The sequence below is a fragment of the Bos mutus genome, chromosome 1, assembly GCF_027580195.1.
Source record: "Bos mutus isolate GX-2022 chromosome 1, NWIPB_WYAK_1.1, whole genome shotgun sequence".
NCBI classification, from domain to species: domain Eukaryota; kingdom Metazoa; phylum Chordata; class Mammalia; order Artiodactyla; family Bovidae; genus Bos; species Bos mutus.
In genome coordinates this window covers 144,972,853-144,989,556 of record NC_091617.1, presented here as the reverse complement: position 1 = coordinate 144,989,556, position 16,704 = coordinate 144,972,853, and positions in this window count along the sequence as shown.

Below are 16,704 nucleotides of genomic sequence, written 5' to 3'. Positions count from 1 at the left end.
ACGTTTGGGGTGACTGGTCATGCAGTCATGGGGGAAAGTCTGTCATGTTGAGGCGGATGGGGAACAAGGCAAGGAGAGACCCCTTTGTTTTGGTGGGTTCCAGAATTTTTGCATTTCTGAGACCAGGAAAATTTCAAAAGTGGGGGGCCAAAACAGAAAGATGGCTTTTTATTTTACCAAATTAGGACTCTGAAAAAGCAATATATAACCTGGTATTAGAAGAGAGGACTAGTCATGAAATAAGATGAGGCAGGACACAATCTCAGAACAAATAAAGTAAGTATGCTTTACCATCTCTATTGTATGGCATGTAATCTTATATATCCTGTATGCTTTTTATTTAATATAGCATATGAAAGCTTCACTGCAGTTTGTTATTCTGCGTTTTGCCACACTGTGTGCCAATGAAAACCTGCCAGAGGTTTCCTCTGGCACATGGGACCCAGTGCTCCATTAGACAGCTTTATAAAGCTGTCAAATATGAATCAGATTACCAAATTGTGTATTCTTTTTTACTGTTTTCCTGTTTTTCCCCCATCCTTGAATCCATGGGAAAGCTTGATTTACATATCCTCATCTCAGTTAAAAAAAAAATTGAATCCATCTGTGGGGCCAAAGGACTCTCTGAAACCAGGGCGGTGTTGGCTCTGTGCTGATGTTTTAGCAATCTCCCGAAAAATGCGAACTTCAGGAAACAGGACTTGGGGATAAAGGTCCAGATGGTCTTCACATTCGAGTTCTTACCCTGTATTATCTACTGGGGGTTTGCATTTCGGTTTCCTCATGGGCACTCGGGGTTTCTCTAAGAGAACTTCCTCATGATTCTGGAATTGCCTTTCGGAATTCTTGGAAGAATGAAAGGACAATCAGACATCCTAGTCCCGCCTCACAGCTGTAAAAACGGAAAGGAGTCCCCGAAACGTCTCAGTGTCTCTGCATTTCCTCCTGGGGAGAGACACCAGTGTGGGCAAGTAGAACTGGTCCAGCTGGGGAGGGGTGGGCAGAGGCCCCTCCTTGGCACCGAGCCCATGGCACCGCTCAGCCCCGGAGTCCCTGGGACCTGCCTGGTGAGGAGTCCACAGTCGGCCTGCAATCAACCGGGTGGAGTCAGCAGAAGTTGCCGTGGGGGAGGAACTGGCTTGTTGGAGGGCAGCAGGTGAGAAGGTGGTCACGGCAAAAGTGGCCCAGGAAAGGACGCAGTCAGGATAGGAGCTGCAGCTGCTCGGCGGGATCTCATCAGGCAGCCCGCAGGCTCCTGAGGCAAGAGTGGGAGTGTCCCAGTCTTAGAGAGGGCGGCTCCTTTTCCAGTTGTTAGTGAAAATCACTCAGTCGTGTCCGACTCTTCGCAACCCCACAGAATTCATGGAACTCTTCAGGCCAGAATACTGGAGAGGGTAGCCGTTCCCTTCTCCAGGGGATCTTCCCAACCCAGGGAGTGAACCCACGTCTCCTACATTGCAGGTGGATTCTTTACCAGCTGAGCTATCAGGGAAGCCCTGTTCCAGATCACTGACAATTTAGCTGGAAGGGAAGGTGAGCCACTGGTCAGGGCCTCCCCTGCATGTGTCCCTGTTGGTCTGAGGGCACTGGGGTGAGGCTGCCCATGAAACTCCTTTGCACTGGGTTCTTTCCAGACCAGCTCAGGGGGGCTTAGTGAAGCAAACCCTTAACACAGGTCTCTGTCCAGAGGCAGCATTTAAGAGTCTATTGAGATGAGTAGTGTGAAATTAGGCAAACCAATGAGTGAAAAGGCGAGAAAAACATAAAAGGAGAGAAGGTGAGTGAGGCGCTGGGGATTAGGAGGAATCTGTGGACCAGGCGTGCTCTCTGCCGCGGGGCGCAGCGTGGTCTGACGAGACTGAGTACATGTGGTTTTGGCTTTGTGCTGCGGAGGCGTTTAACTGCATCATGTGAGGTGGACTGGAACCTCAAGGCCGTCCAGTGACAGGCTTGTTTCGTCACCAGTCTGCCCACTCCTGCATTTATCAGTAAACTGGTGCAATGTGTGTGTGTGTGTGTACATATATACATATATGTGTATTTTTAACTTCACAGTATGGTGTCTGATTTATAATTTCCCAAGGGCAATATTTTTTTTACAGCGACTGGCAGGATTTTTTGTTCTTCATTAGGCCTTTTATTAACCCACTGCCAGAGCTCGGCATCTAACCACTCCCAGTGTTTCAGTGATCATATTATCAGTAATAGCATATTTCCTCTGGGAGGTATGAATGCCATCTATTGCAGGTGGAAGGCTGGGAGGAGGCGGGCACAGAGCTGGGGAGTGTTCACATCTCTGTTCGTGCTCTGCCTTCAGACTCTCCCACTGAACTTGCAGATGTTGCTGACTAGCGACTTTGACGCTTCCTTAACTTCATTTTTATGCAGGAGAGCAGCAACTTGATTTGTTGAGAAAGTTTTCTAAAGTGGTGACATCCGGCTCTATAAAAAGCAGCCCTGACCACACGTTTGGGGGTGCAGATTCCTGAGGTTTCCTTCAGACGTTTGTCTTTCCCTCCCAGTTAAAGTCTAGTGAGTTAACGGACGTGGACCAGCTTGAAAAGAGCCGTACGGCGTGCAGGGGGTGGTTCCTTCCTGTCTGGCTGAAGAGCTCAGATGAAAGGAAGTACGGAAACCTAAAGCTTAATTATTATCATCACCGCCCTCCCATTTAGAGAGCAAGAAGCAGTGGCGATTACAGGGCTAGCAGCATACTTAGGAGAGGTCTTCTGGTCTTCTCTTCCTAACCTTCCATCAGAACCGCCTGTCAAAATGCCTCATTCAGAAAAGAAAACACTTGGTTTCTAAAAGATTTGCAGGGGAGGAAGTCCTAAAGTTTCCTTGGTATCCCATTTAAGCTCCCAGCAACATCATCTTTTTATCTTCAGTGTGACTATTTACTAGCAGAAGGTACCTGAACAAGTCACTTAATCTCTTGGAACCTCATTTGTCAAATTTGAATTCTAATAATAATCTGTGGAATTCATTTCATTGTTGTGAAGATCAAACCGAACAATCCACTTAAAAGGAATTTTCAAACAGTGAAGCATTACACAGTGATAAGCTCCTGTGATATTACACATAATTCCTGTTCATGTAGTACCTCTCAAAATAAAATGCAATCAACAAAGTACATCAGACACCTTGGTAGGGATGGAAACCATTGGCTTTCTTATTCTTGTTGCCTTCTCCTGCATAATACGACAGAAGAGAGTCAAAAACATGCCTTCTGTCATTAAACTTAAAATATTGATGTCCCTACACTTGGACATTCTTTGAATTCCTTGACACTAATTTCCATGCCATCTCAACTGTATCCCAAATTAATAAGGCTATCATAGCCATACCCCACTACCCCTCCTGTGCCCTGAATCCTTTTTAGGAAGACTTTTATCTCACAGAGCTAGCCTGGAAAATGGGGTGAGAAGAAGCTGACTGAGTATCTGCTGCCTTCCACTAATAATAGGAGGTTTCATCCTCTACACACTTTTATCCTGTTTAGGTTTTTCTCATTGACGTTCTACCCACACACATAAAGATCAATCAAAATTGAAGTCTATTGGGTTTGGATAGTCTTTGTCTATAACTGTTTTCCCCTTAACAGATTGCCCACTGTATTTGGGCAGAGGCAAAGCATCTGTGGTATGGGCGAGGCTCTCAGATGTATCCAGAAGGTCAATACTTAAGAAAGAATCTCTTGATGTTAAAACACTCAATAAAAAGAGCAAGAAAGCAGACAGACAGGAAGTGGGACAGGAAATATCCCCCCTGGTTTTGGGTGAGATGTGGTTTAAGACAGAATCACTCTGCATAGTCACAACCTCATTTGCTTGCTGTAAGGATTCAGTGAGATAAATGGAATGGTCATGTAAACTTCACCAACTCTCAACTTTCATCTTAATGGACATCGAAGTAAGCTGCTGGAACTGGCCAATAAATCTGTTTTGTCTGACTAATATCTCCTAAGGCTTCATGACATCTAGTTTGGTCAAATCTGGCTCAATGAAGAGAGAAATGGAATTTTCACCCAGTGGGCATCTTCCTCATAAAAGGAGAGAAGCTACAAGTCCCTTCTACTTGGCTAACTGAAGCTGACCATCATAAAAGGAATACAGTGACTTAACAGTGCTTCTAAAACGATTCTTCCCCTCTTCTCAAAGGCAGCTCTGCCATCAGACCTTTGGCCTTGCGAGAAAAGCATGGCTCTCATTTTGAGGGAGAAACAGAGTTTCCCAGACAAGTCTGATAGCAGTGTGTTTGCTTGTTATCCCTGTACAACCTTTGGAGCATGTGCTTTCTGCCAGGCATTCTATGCATCATGTATCATCTCATTTACCTCTCACAGCAAACATATGAGGTTGGTACCACCATCATCTCATTTTTCACAGGCTCAGAGGGCTGAATGACTCGTTCCAGGTGATGAGGCCAGCAACCAGTGAGGTGAGGATTGACTCAACTTTCTGGGTCTCCAAGTTTCCTTTCTGAATCACTACATATACTATCACCAACCTAGGCAACATATTAAAAAGCAGAGCCATTACTTTGCCTACAAAGGTCTGTCTAGTCAAAGCTGTGGCTTTTCCAGTAGTCATGTATGGATGTGAGAGTTGGACTATAAAGAAAGCTTAGCGCCAAAGAATTGATGCTTTTGAACTGCGGTGTTGGAGAAGACTCTTGAGAGTCCCTTGGACTGCAAGGAGATCCAACCAGTCCATCCTAAAGGAGATCAGTCCTGGGTGTTCATTGGAAGGATGGATGCTGAAGCTGAAACTGCAATACGTTGGCCATCTGATGCGAAGAACTGACTCATTGGAAAAGACCCTGATGCTGGGAAAGATTGAGGGCAGGACGAGAGGGGGGTGACAGAGGATGAGATGGTTGGGTGACATCACCAACTCAATGGACATGAGTCTGAGTAAACTCTGGGAGTTGGTGATGGACAGGGAGGCCTGGCATGCTGCAGTCCACTGGGTCATAAAGAGTTGGTCATGCTATTGTGTTTATCCATCTCCCTGAAGAGTGGTTACAGAAGACAGGTTGAGTAGCAGAAACAAGCTCTGCTGTCCAACGCTTCCTTCCCTTCAGGGGTCTCACAGTCACTAGCACGCCCTCCCCGTGAGTACCCCTCTGGAGGTCTGCTTTGTCCGTGTCCCTTCCCCCGATGCCCCCCCAAAGGTTTGTTGTGTGACCCAGAACCTGTGTCTCTACCTGTTGTTCCGCACACAGCCACCAGGTGGCGCCTATGAGTCCACGCCCTACCCCCACCTCCAGCGTGGATTCCCGAAAGGTAGAGGAGGCGTGGGAACAAATCTCTGCTTCCTGTCCTGCTGGATTCACTGGCGGGAGCTCACCCCTTCTTAACGAAGAGCCGCAGCTTGCCTGAAAAGTTAAGACTGTACTCCCTGGACTCAAAGGGAGACTCATTTGAAGCTGACTCAGATGTCTGATGGGCTACTTTGATGAGTGTCTGTTCCCAAGAGACCAGATGCTTATTAGTAATTCTTCCTTCAAATGCACAAATTAAACCCAGAAAGAACTTATAAAATTTCAGGCAAAGAAGTCTGGGGCTTGATTAAAACCAACACACATATACACACACGCACGCACGCACACACACGCACACACCCCAACTGGCTGCCAGGAGAGAACACCTGGGTGGGTGAAATGCCCCCAGGCACCAGATGACAGAGTCTGTAAAGAATGTCAAGGTTTGCTAAGTTGTGATCAAACTCCCCCTAACCCGCCCCCCTCCCCCCCCCTCACACACACACCTCCACCTTCAACCTTCGGAGGATGAATTTTTTTCAGAAAGAAAATTCTGTTCAAGCTGCGGAGTACCAAGGGGGTTGCCTGTCGCTGAGGCTGAAATGAACTCTTTCACCCTGTTTAAATATTTAAAAACAGAAAATCCTCCTGATACAGGCAAATAGGTCATGAAGTGCCAAAAGATATATCTGAGAATACATCTGCTTTTGAGATCAGGACTCCTGATCATACTCTGTCCGCTTTGATTTGCTTTATTGCTCAAATGTGAGAGGCACAAAATCTTAGCACAAGAACTAACTCATACACCCAGTGCTCCAGGAAAGAGACCCCTTCAGGGTAAATAAAACTAATGTTCCGTCACTCACATGGGTGTTCTTAAGCTTATCGTGGGCATCTTTTCCCTGGAGTAAGGGACAGCTCAGCTTAACCCATGCACACTCGGTGCAAATGATTGAATAATCCTCTGTGGATTAAAGAGGATGGGGGTGAGCAGTAGCCGTACTCGGAGTGTAAAGACTTGGACAGAGAAGATAAAGGGAATCAAGTTGTTTTTCTTCCTTTTGACAGTTATGCCTTGAGCTGACCTGCTGCTGAGACTAAATCTGGTCCATGTAATAATATTTTATTTTCCTTCTAAGAAAGAGCCATTTGTTTCCTGCTATAAAGGCATGGTTAGTTACAAGATATCCCTCTTGGGACTGTGAGGATTTGAGATAAATGGAAAGCTCAGAAAAAGTATGATTGAAACTTTAAATTCATTACCACTCTCTAGTCAAGATTACCCTCCACCCTTCTTTTGACACCTGACCTCTAGGTGACCTTGGATTTGTATCGGTTGTACTGTAGGTAGCAACAAACCCAAGTTAGAGGTGGAATTTAGTCTCAGGGTGTAGAGCTCTTACATGTTTAATTAGGTTACTTGGGGCATCCATAAATAGAAAAGGAGGGAAGGAATGTTTCGCTCGCGAGAGACATTAGCAGAAATTCAAGAGGCAGAGTGCTGTGAATTTCTAGTTCCACATCTCAGGTCATCAAACTCCAGGGGACACCATTGCAGCCTCACTGGTTTGCTTTTGCTGTTCAGTCACCAAGTTTTGTCAGACTCTTTGTGACCCCATGGACTGTAGCAAGCCAGGCTTCCCTGTCCCTCACCATCTTTTGGAGTTTGCCCAAATTCATGTCCATCGAGTCGGTGATGCCATCCAACCATCTCATCCTCTGTTGCCCTTTTCTCCTTCTGCCTTCAATCTTTCCCAGCATCAGGGTCTTTTCTGTGAGTCAGCACTTTGCATCAGGTGGCCAAAGTATTGGAGCTTCAGCTTCAGCATCAGTCCTGGTTTGTTTGAATTGACTGAAATCAGTAAGCCAGTTTCTGCCACTTGGAGTCAAAAATTTCTAGTTAACACCATTCTTTGAGTATTTCTGCTCATGGGTTGGCCAGGGGCTCTCTAGATAAGAATGAATGGCCAACAATTAAGGGATAATTATCAACCTTCCAAATACTTAACAGCATTCACTTTATACCAAATAAAGTTTTGTGGTAAACTTGTTTGTAGAGTTGGAGAAGTTGAATTCAAAGAACACTTTCACCTAAAAATCTGCTTGTTATGATGCAGGTTTCTAGGCCCTCTCCCTACTGAACCAGAGTGGATGAGGGTGTATCCAGGGATCTGCTCTTTAAACTACGTTCCAGATGGTTCTCAAATACAGTAGAACTAGAGCACTAATGAATTAAGGAGCTGGGGGTGTCAGAATTTCTGGGATTGCTCCTGTGAGAGTGGATATGCTCCATCCATACCCCTGATGCTGAGATAAGAATCTTTCAACTTTCATTAGCAGGGCGACCTGAGCAAATTTTTTTCTTTGTAATATCTTAGCCCAACTGTCCAGGCTCACCACTTAGGTTTTCCTTACCTCCCCGCCCAGTGGGAGTTCTTAATTTGATAGGTTGAGTAGCTGTTTGGATCCGAAATTCTGCAGGTTCTTCTGAAGGAGATTCACCTGCACAGCTGCACTTGTGACAAGAGATAAAGTTACTTAGCCGGTTCCCTGGAGGCCATTGGCACGATTTGGTGTAAGTCTTGTTTAAGTTCTTTAAAGCATCTCTGGCACAGGACCAAGAAAAGGGTGCTTAAAAATGGGGAAAAAATCAATGGACCAATCAATATGATGAATATATGGCTCCATTAGCCACTTCCCGGTCTCTAGGAGTGGGATGGTGTCTTCTGCATTTTCTCTGCTCTAGGGTTTGGATGGAATTAGGGGAAGATGTCACTGCCTGTTTCAAAGCTGCCTCATCCTCTTTCAGTGGCTAGTTTGGGATGTTTCCACACTTCAGACACGAGAAACTTGAAGATCCTCTTGGATCAAGAAGTCTGTCTTCCTTACCCTGCCCTCCTGAGACTTAAAGACTTCTCCAGATGAAACATTCAGTTACCTCCAACTTCCTCCTCTCCTGGTGGCTTCCTCAGTGAGCTGGTTCCTTTGCTAATGTGAACATTGGCCCTGGATCTCTTTCCTCAAGAACCTTGTTCAGTAACATTTCATGACTCTATTCCTGACTAAGGCATACAGGTGGAATTCTGATTCCACAAAGGGAGAGGCCTACTGAATAGTTCTCAAGTAATTCTGGAAAGTTGAGTGGGAATCATTGGGGGCTACAAAGGGATGCAAGCTGGTTTGTTGAGCTTCCATATTGAAGAAGAGTGGCTTACTGGAGAACACAAGCACTCTCCAGAGATGTTCCTGCAAAACAGACGTGTTCTGGTTTAAGGAGTGCTGCTGAGGAACCGTCTCTGGTGCAGGGGTACAGAAAGGGATTTCTAGACCCTAACCAAACTGCAAGAGAGTTTTCAGAATCATCCCCTTTTCTCAGAGAGAGGTTTGGTGCATGTAATGGGTACTGAGTCAACATGTCTGCTTTGCTGACCACTCGGGAGACTCTTCCCTGAGACCTGACCCTCAGCTGTAGGGTCAGCGATGGAAACAGATCCGTTTAGCAGTTTGTTTCTATCCGGCAGGAGAATGACTTCCACACTTAAGTGACTCTGCCTTTATTAGAGGTTACTATGATATGAAAGGATTTTAAGTCCTTAAACGTTATACGGGGCAGTAATGGGTTCTTCTCACTCCACTGTGTTTCTCGGGGGAATACACAACAGATTCCACAGAGATCACTACATAAGCCTGAGCTATAAGATCCTCTCCTCTAAGAACTCCTCCTGGATGAGGACAGGAGAGACACTCTCTGGGGGCCTATGACCCAGTCACCAAATTGGACATAAAAGGCAAGTAAAGAATATAGACTCACATGTGCGATCCAAATGAGGTGTTGCAGTAAGGGAACCGTGCCTGTAATGAGCATGCTGAAGACAGGGGAAGAGCCATCAAAAAGTGGGACTTCATTGTCCAGGGCAGAGCGTTTGCTTCCAGCAATAACAGAAGAGGTGTTTGGAGTGCCGTGCTGGGACAAGACGGTGGGCAGCCTTTTGCTCCTGAGGAGTTTGTAGTTGTAGGCTACTGCAGGGTACTTACTGAAGTTTTAGGTTTCCTGACTTTCCAGGCAAAGATGGAACTATGCTTTTTTTCCTAAAGGGAAAAAACAGTTGTGTACCAGAGATTCAAGTAAGACAGAGTTTGTTCACTCCCGTGGAAGGGATCAGGGCCGACGCTGGAGACGGTGTCCAGCAGTGGCTTTGCCCACACGGCTGTGGCCTTGATTGTCGTCAGTGAGAGCCAAGGGCACCCTCCTGGCATCTGACTTTGGGAAGGCAATTCTGAGAAGCTGACGTTAATGAGTTTCAAACATGGAGCTTTCTGAGGCTTTACTTTGCTAACAGGACTGGCACATACCTTAACTTAATCTCCCCAAACAGTCGTTGTTTCACTAAATGCTTCAGGCTTCTAGAGAGAATTCCGTAGAAGATTCTAGGAAGCAATTTGACAGGAACTACCAGAAAGAGCCTTGTGAAGGATTATGTCATTGCCATAGTAATCCCATGTCTAAAAGTCTACCTTATTCATGTTAGCAATAATCTGAAACACACACAGATGTTCATTTCAGTATTATCTATAAAAGTACAAAAAGAAAAGAAGGAAAACACAAATGTTTAATTGTAAACACATTAGATATTACACACAATGAAATATCATAAAGCCATTGACTTGGTAATAAATAAGAGGCATAAGGCTTCTGATCTAAAGTGAAATGAATAAGATACATATGAAACTTCATGGATGTTGTTCAGTAGCCCAGGTGTGCCTGGCTCTTTGTGACCCTATGGACTGCAGCACACCAGGTTTCACAAACCCGGGAGTTTGCTCAGACTTGTGTTCATTGAGTTGGTAATGCTGTTCAATCATTTCATCCTCTATTGCCCCCTTCTCCTCCCGCCTTTGATCTTTCCTGGCATCAGAGTCTTTTCCAATGCTTTGGCTCTTCAGATCAGCTGGCCAAAGTACTGGAGCTTTATCTTTAGCATCAGTCTTTCTAATGAATATTCAGTGTTGATTTCCTTTAGGATTGAAACATATGAACAACATGAACGGAGAATGTTAAAGGGCTAATATCCGTGGCATTACCATCAGGAGTGGCCATGAAGAGGGCGTAACTATTAAGAGTGTTGGTTTTGTTTTTAAAACATTTTCCATAATAAAAGATTATTACTTTAATAAAAGAAAAAACTATGCAATTATAAAGAGAAAATTTTACCACTAAGGTGTAAGTTTGGCCTTTCCTTCTGTCACTGACGTAAGGGACATAGGGCACATATTTCAATGTCAGACATACAAGGGGCAAAACTGTCTGAACAGAGAGGAACCGCTTTGAAGCTCCCACTCATAGGAAGACCCGTCACATCCTCAGATGGTAACAGGGGTGCCTCAAGAGTGTCCAACACTCTATGCCCCAAACACTGACTCTCCTTAAGAGGTCTGATAAAGTTCAGTCAAGAAAACACTCACATGTGGTCTGGAGCCAGGCTGTCTGGATTCAAATCCTGGCTCACTGCTTTCTGGTTGTATGAACCTGAACAAGTCACCTAACCTTGTATCACTATATCACTGCCTTATCCTTATGGGGTTTTTGTGAGGACTACAGCATGCAGCTGGAAAGTTCTACAACTAGCACCTTGCTTTCCGTAAGAGCTCAATAAATGTGAGCTACTATGAAATCAGGGCTCCCTGTCTGAGGTGTTTGGCCTCTTGACTCCTGGTGCCCTCGGCTGCCTCTGGCCCCCGTGACAAGCTCCTAGTTGGTTTGGGTAAGAACACAATGCAATGTCTTTTTAAACTCTTTCTAGAAAAATAGGCTCATGATTATTCACTCATAGGCCAGATATTTTTTTTATAAACTAAGGACATTTTGCTTATACAGACGATTGGTTCAATAATAGGAGAATAACTCTAATGAATTAATTTGCTAATTATCTATCCTGGTTCCATAAAACAACTGATCTTTAGTAAGGACGTTGGTGCATTATTCACAGTTGCCAAAGGAATAACAACCGCTATAGAAGAGGACGACACCTAAGGGACAGGAAGGCCTAGGAGACAGTTCAGAATCTCCTCTCAGAGCTGGGCGTGGCCTCAGCGTTGAGAGTCACCCAATAAAAAGATAGAAGGATCCCGAACCCTGGGTCCTGTGGGGAAACTGGAAAGGCTCAGTTGAGAAAAAGCACAGACCTCTCACAAAAGAGTGTCAGGGCTTTGAGTTTTTGAAGAAAACTGTATTTGTGCCACTAATTACTAAAAGAAATGAAACAGAGCTGCAGGGCCCATATACCGCTCAAGTTTTCATCAACTGATGTTATGTTTGAGGTGCTGTCTTTATTTCAATTGAAATGTAGTTAACTTACAATGTTGTGTTAGTTTAAAGTGATTCTTTGATATCTATAGTGAAGCAATTCTTCTATATACATATACAGACATACCCTGGAGGAGGCATGGCAACCCACTCCAGTGCTTTGGCTGGAGAATCCCACGGACAGAGGAACCTGGCGGGCCACGGGCCATGGGGTCACAAAAAGTCAAGACACGACTGACTACATTTCTGTATATATAGGTATATACTTCTCTACTCTTTCTCAGATCTCTTTCCGTTATAGATTATTACACACACTGGGCATAGTTCCCTGCGCTATCCGTAGGTCTTGCTGCTTACCTGTTTTATGTACAGCAGTGTGTGAGACGCTGTCTTAAAAACATCTGGGGCGGGGGTTTAGAAATAAGCTCCCCTCACCTCCCAACCCCCTGAAACGGAGGCTTTTTAAGAAGCTAGTCCTACATTAACTCTATTGAAATATATGCTTCACTTGTTAGTGAAACAAAACGGTTTGAATTCACTAAGGTCACAGTAAACCGGGCCTTTGCTCCGAAGCTAAAGGCTTTAAATAGATCAGAACATTCTCTGTAATGCCCTTGAGTGATCCATTTATTGTACTTAACTGTCTCATTACTTAAATGCAAAAGACTAAAGTTGAAGAGGCCAAAACATACATTTGGAAATTTCAGAAGACATAATAGGCTGAGAGAGATAATGTAATCCTTCTCCATGAAGAGGAGAGCTTGAATATCTTGATTACAGCTTCCCTACCCATCCCTCACACATTCAAATCCAATATATGTGCTTTTATTAATGCGTGAGTGCAGAGATATGCATAAATGAATATTGATAAGGCAGGATACTGTATATTTATGAGGTTTTATATGTTTTCTCTTTATGTTTTATTTGTATTTGTATCCAGGGCTGCATACTGTATGTATGTGTTTATAAGTGTAGCTGCTACAAAAAGAAATAAGATTTTAATTGATTTCATAATATTTTGCAACCACACATACCCTCCCATCTCTTTCAGTGATGTGCATTGTGAGTGGAGGGACACTTCCTGTGGCTCCCAGTGAAGACTTGTAATAAAGATCTCAGTGTTCAGACAAAATTTTACAAACACCCTTGTGTTGTAACACTACTGTACGCTTGGAATTTTACATGCCAAAGTCAGAAATTTGGAGTTGTCATAGTAACATCAATTCCGGCCCTTTCCAAAAGGGCAGTATTTTGTCATATAGCATAACATGTTAATGCTTGTGCCTCTGTGACTCGGCAATGAGACGGAGTTACATTTGTCACAGAGATCATGAGTCTGGAAGGCTTTACTGTCGACATTTAGAATCAGACGCATAACATGTTGCACTAAATTTCTCTAATTAAAAAAAAATGCAAGACAGTAACGAACTGGACAAAAGGACAAAGAACAATGATTATTATTTTTGAAACGAACTGAACAAATGGGAGAAAGAAACGGGAGGATGTTAGAACATTTGCTGGGAGGAACTTAGCGACCCAGACGTGTTTATTCAAATATAGTCCACATTGTAACAGGGTTCCAGCATCGAGGTTGGTGCGTTTTGCCACAAATGTTCAGGTCTCTGTTCAGGAGAAGCAACATCTGGATGAGATGTGGAAGCAAAGGCACAGGGAAGAATGTCACGTCCTTCTCCCCAGGGCTCTGCAGGAAGAAAGTAAACAAGCAGCTCTTGGGGGCAGGATAAGCAAATACCTGTCTGAAGACAAAAGCGAACTGAGGGTGCTTTAGGATGTCTCTCTTTAAAAAAAAAAAAACTCTTAAAAATGGAAGTATAGTTGAATTACAACACTGTTAATTTCTGCTGTGCAGCGAAGTGATTCAGTTATACGTATATATGCATTCTCTTTCATATTCTTTTCCACTGTGGTTTATGGCAGATATTGACTAGAGTTCCCTGTGCTGATACGACAGGCTGATGTTTATCATCCTATAGATAATAGTTTGCACCTGCCGACCCCAAACCTCCACCAGGTCATTCTTAAACCCACCGCAATCTGACTGTGCCCAGATCACACTCCCGCAGGTATCAGCAGTCCCTAGTGATCAGCTAACATCCACTTTCTGTGAAAATGTCTTTGTCTTTCCTCAGGTTTGTTACACCTCTGCTGAAATTGGTGACCAGTCTTCCCTCCTAAATCTCCTTTGCTCCTTAGCCTAGGCAATTTGGGGGGCATTTTTCCAAGGACTTCATCTTGTGCCCCTCTTTATGGCTCTTCTGCCTCCTGCCAGCCCCAAATGCCGCCTCACTCTGGGATTCTGGGTGTGCTCCTCACGTTACTCCCTGGACTGCTGCACCCACTCCTCAGTTGCAATTATCACCCATACCTGCCCTGTCCTACAAGGTGGCTCAGAATAAAGTGAATTTACACCTTAGTTCCTCAGTCACACTAGACACATTCCAAGTATTCACTAACCACATGGGCTAGTGGCTCACATACTGGACAGCACAGATCAGAACACTGTCCTCCTTGCAGAGCGTTCTGTCGGACAGCATTACTCGTAGGCTGAGGATTCTCAAACTACACGTGAAGCCCAAACATCTCTCTGAGGCTCAGGCTCATGGTTTACATGAAGATAAGTAAGGCAAAGGTAATGTTCAGCATTCAGTTTTGCAGAGGTTTTGACCAACAGGAGACGTGAAACTTTTGAGTTTGGAAGCTGTTGGTAGCAGTGGTTCTTAACTAGTTTTCTGCCAAGATGTAGAGGAAGAATGACAGCTATCTGAGCCTGGATTTTCACAGCACTTAAAAAGATGTTCCTGGGAGGTAATCCTCCATACCGATTTGAAGTCGTCTCAGCTGTTTATGGTAGGTTATGGATAATCTGCAGCTAGAGAAGACGGGCTGTGTGTGGAGACTGATTTAGAACTAGGGAACTGTCAACTCCTTTGGGTGCTTGCCTTCATGTGCCCTAAGATGATCATTGTCCTTCGAATAATCTCCTAAAAAATGAATCTTTTGTCCCTTTTGTCTCTGTTCATGACGTCACATTTGCAGGTCCCCATGAGAACTGCAGAGTTTGGCTTCCATCCCTTTTCTCATGTGCCACAGGCCTTCTGCCATCACGTCTCTCCACGGCTTCATCACTGTCCCTTGAATCCTTCCTCCCATTCTCAGTCCCATGGACCCTTTGGAAGGTCAAGTCTCTCATGGTAACTCAGCTGGATGGTTGCAAACCTCAATAAACCTCCCTCCTTCTACTTTCCAGGTACCAGCTGGGATAATTTTCCCCTGATTTAACATATTTCCTTGACTCTTTGAAGCCTGTCCCTTGGCTGTGAATTCCTCTATGCCACCACCAAACTCTTCAGCCTGGCATTCTTCACCTCAGTCCCTTTTCCTCTCCCATTGCCTTTTCCATCCTGTTGCTGAAACTGAGCAGAACCTGTGGGGCTTCTGGACATGGAAGCCTTTCTGTGCTCGCCATTTCCTGTTAGTAAGAAGCAGCTTCGGCCTCCACAGCCTTCCCTGAGTTCCAAGCAGCAGATTCAAGCAGTTGCTGATCAGTGAGGGGAGGGCACGCGGAAACCAGGGAGGAGAAGCCAAGAAACCACAGCACGGTCTTGGGGCAGGCTCCTTGCTCTGGGCTCCCTGTTGATGGAGCTTTTCAGTGGGACTAACCCGCGCCCCCACTCCACCCAAAATAGAAGATGCTAACCACTTGACATCACTTTACCAACAAAGGTCCGTCCAGTCAAAGCTATAGTTTTTCCAGTAGCCATGTATGGATGTGAGAGGTGGACCATAAAGAAAGCTCAGCTCCAAAGAACTGATGCTTTTGAACTGTGGTGTTGGAGAAGACTCTTGAGAGTCCCTAGGACTGCAAGAAGAGCCAACCAGTCCATCCTAAAAGAGATCAGTCCTGGATGTTCATTGGGAGGACTGATGTTGAAGCTGAACCTCCAATACTTTGGCCACCTGATGTGAATAGCTGACTCATTGGAAAAGACCCTGATGCTGGAAAAGATTGAGGGCAGGAGGAGAAGGGGACGACAGAGGATGAGCTGGTTGGATGGCATCACCGACTCAATGGACGTGGGTTTGAGTAAGCTCTGGGAGTTGGTGATGGACATGGAGGCCTGGCGTGCTGCAGTCCATGGGGTCGAAAAGAGTCGGACACAACTGAGCGACTGAACTGAACCACTTGACAAAGCATTCTTCATTTCAGAGAGGAGGTCACAGTTTGATAACCTCCAGAACAGCAGAAGTTCATCAAGAGACCACCTGAGGCCAGAGGAAAGGCATGCAGACCCAGCACACACCCTGACCCTTATCAGCAACCGTGCCCTCCAACCATCGCTGTAAGACTGCTCACCAAATCCCCCTGGGTTGGAATACAGAGTTTTGAAGGTCTGTGTCTGCTGTGGCCCTCTCTGCCTGGCAAAGCAATGAAACTATTCTTTTTTACTTTACCCAAAACTTTGTCTCCAAGATTTGATTTGGCAACTGGTGCACAGAGGCTGAGATTTTGGCATCACTACCATATCTTCCAAACATCCTCCTTCTTCATGAGTCACCTTGAAAGCTGTGTTCTCCATGAAGCTTTTTCCTGAGTTCTCTCTTTTACACCCTAGCTGGTTGTGATCTCCACTTCTTGAGTTTGTCTCTTTCTACATCGGGAACCAGAAAACGGTAGCCCACAGGTCAAAGCTGGTGCACCTCTTGTTTTCATAGCACATGAGTTAAGGATGGTTGTCACATTTCAAAAAGGTTGAAAAAAGCAATAAAAAGAAAAATAATATTTTGCAAGAATGTGATAATTACTACGAAATTCAAATTTCAATGTCCATAAAATCTTATTGGAAAGCAGCCACACCCGCTGATTTGCATGTTGTCTATGGACACTTTCCCAGCATCAGGGTCTTTTCAAATGAGTCAGCTCTTCGCATCAGGTGGTCAAAGTATTGGAGTTTCAGCTTTAACATCAGTCCTTCCAATGAACACTCAGGACTGATCCTTTAGGGTGGACTGGTTGGATCTCCTTGCAGCCCAAGGGACTCTCAAGAGTCTTCTCCAACACCACAGTTCAAAAGCATCAGAAGGACTGATGTTGAAGCTGAAACTTCAATACTTTG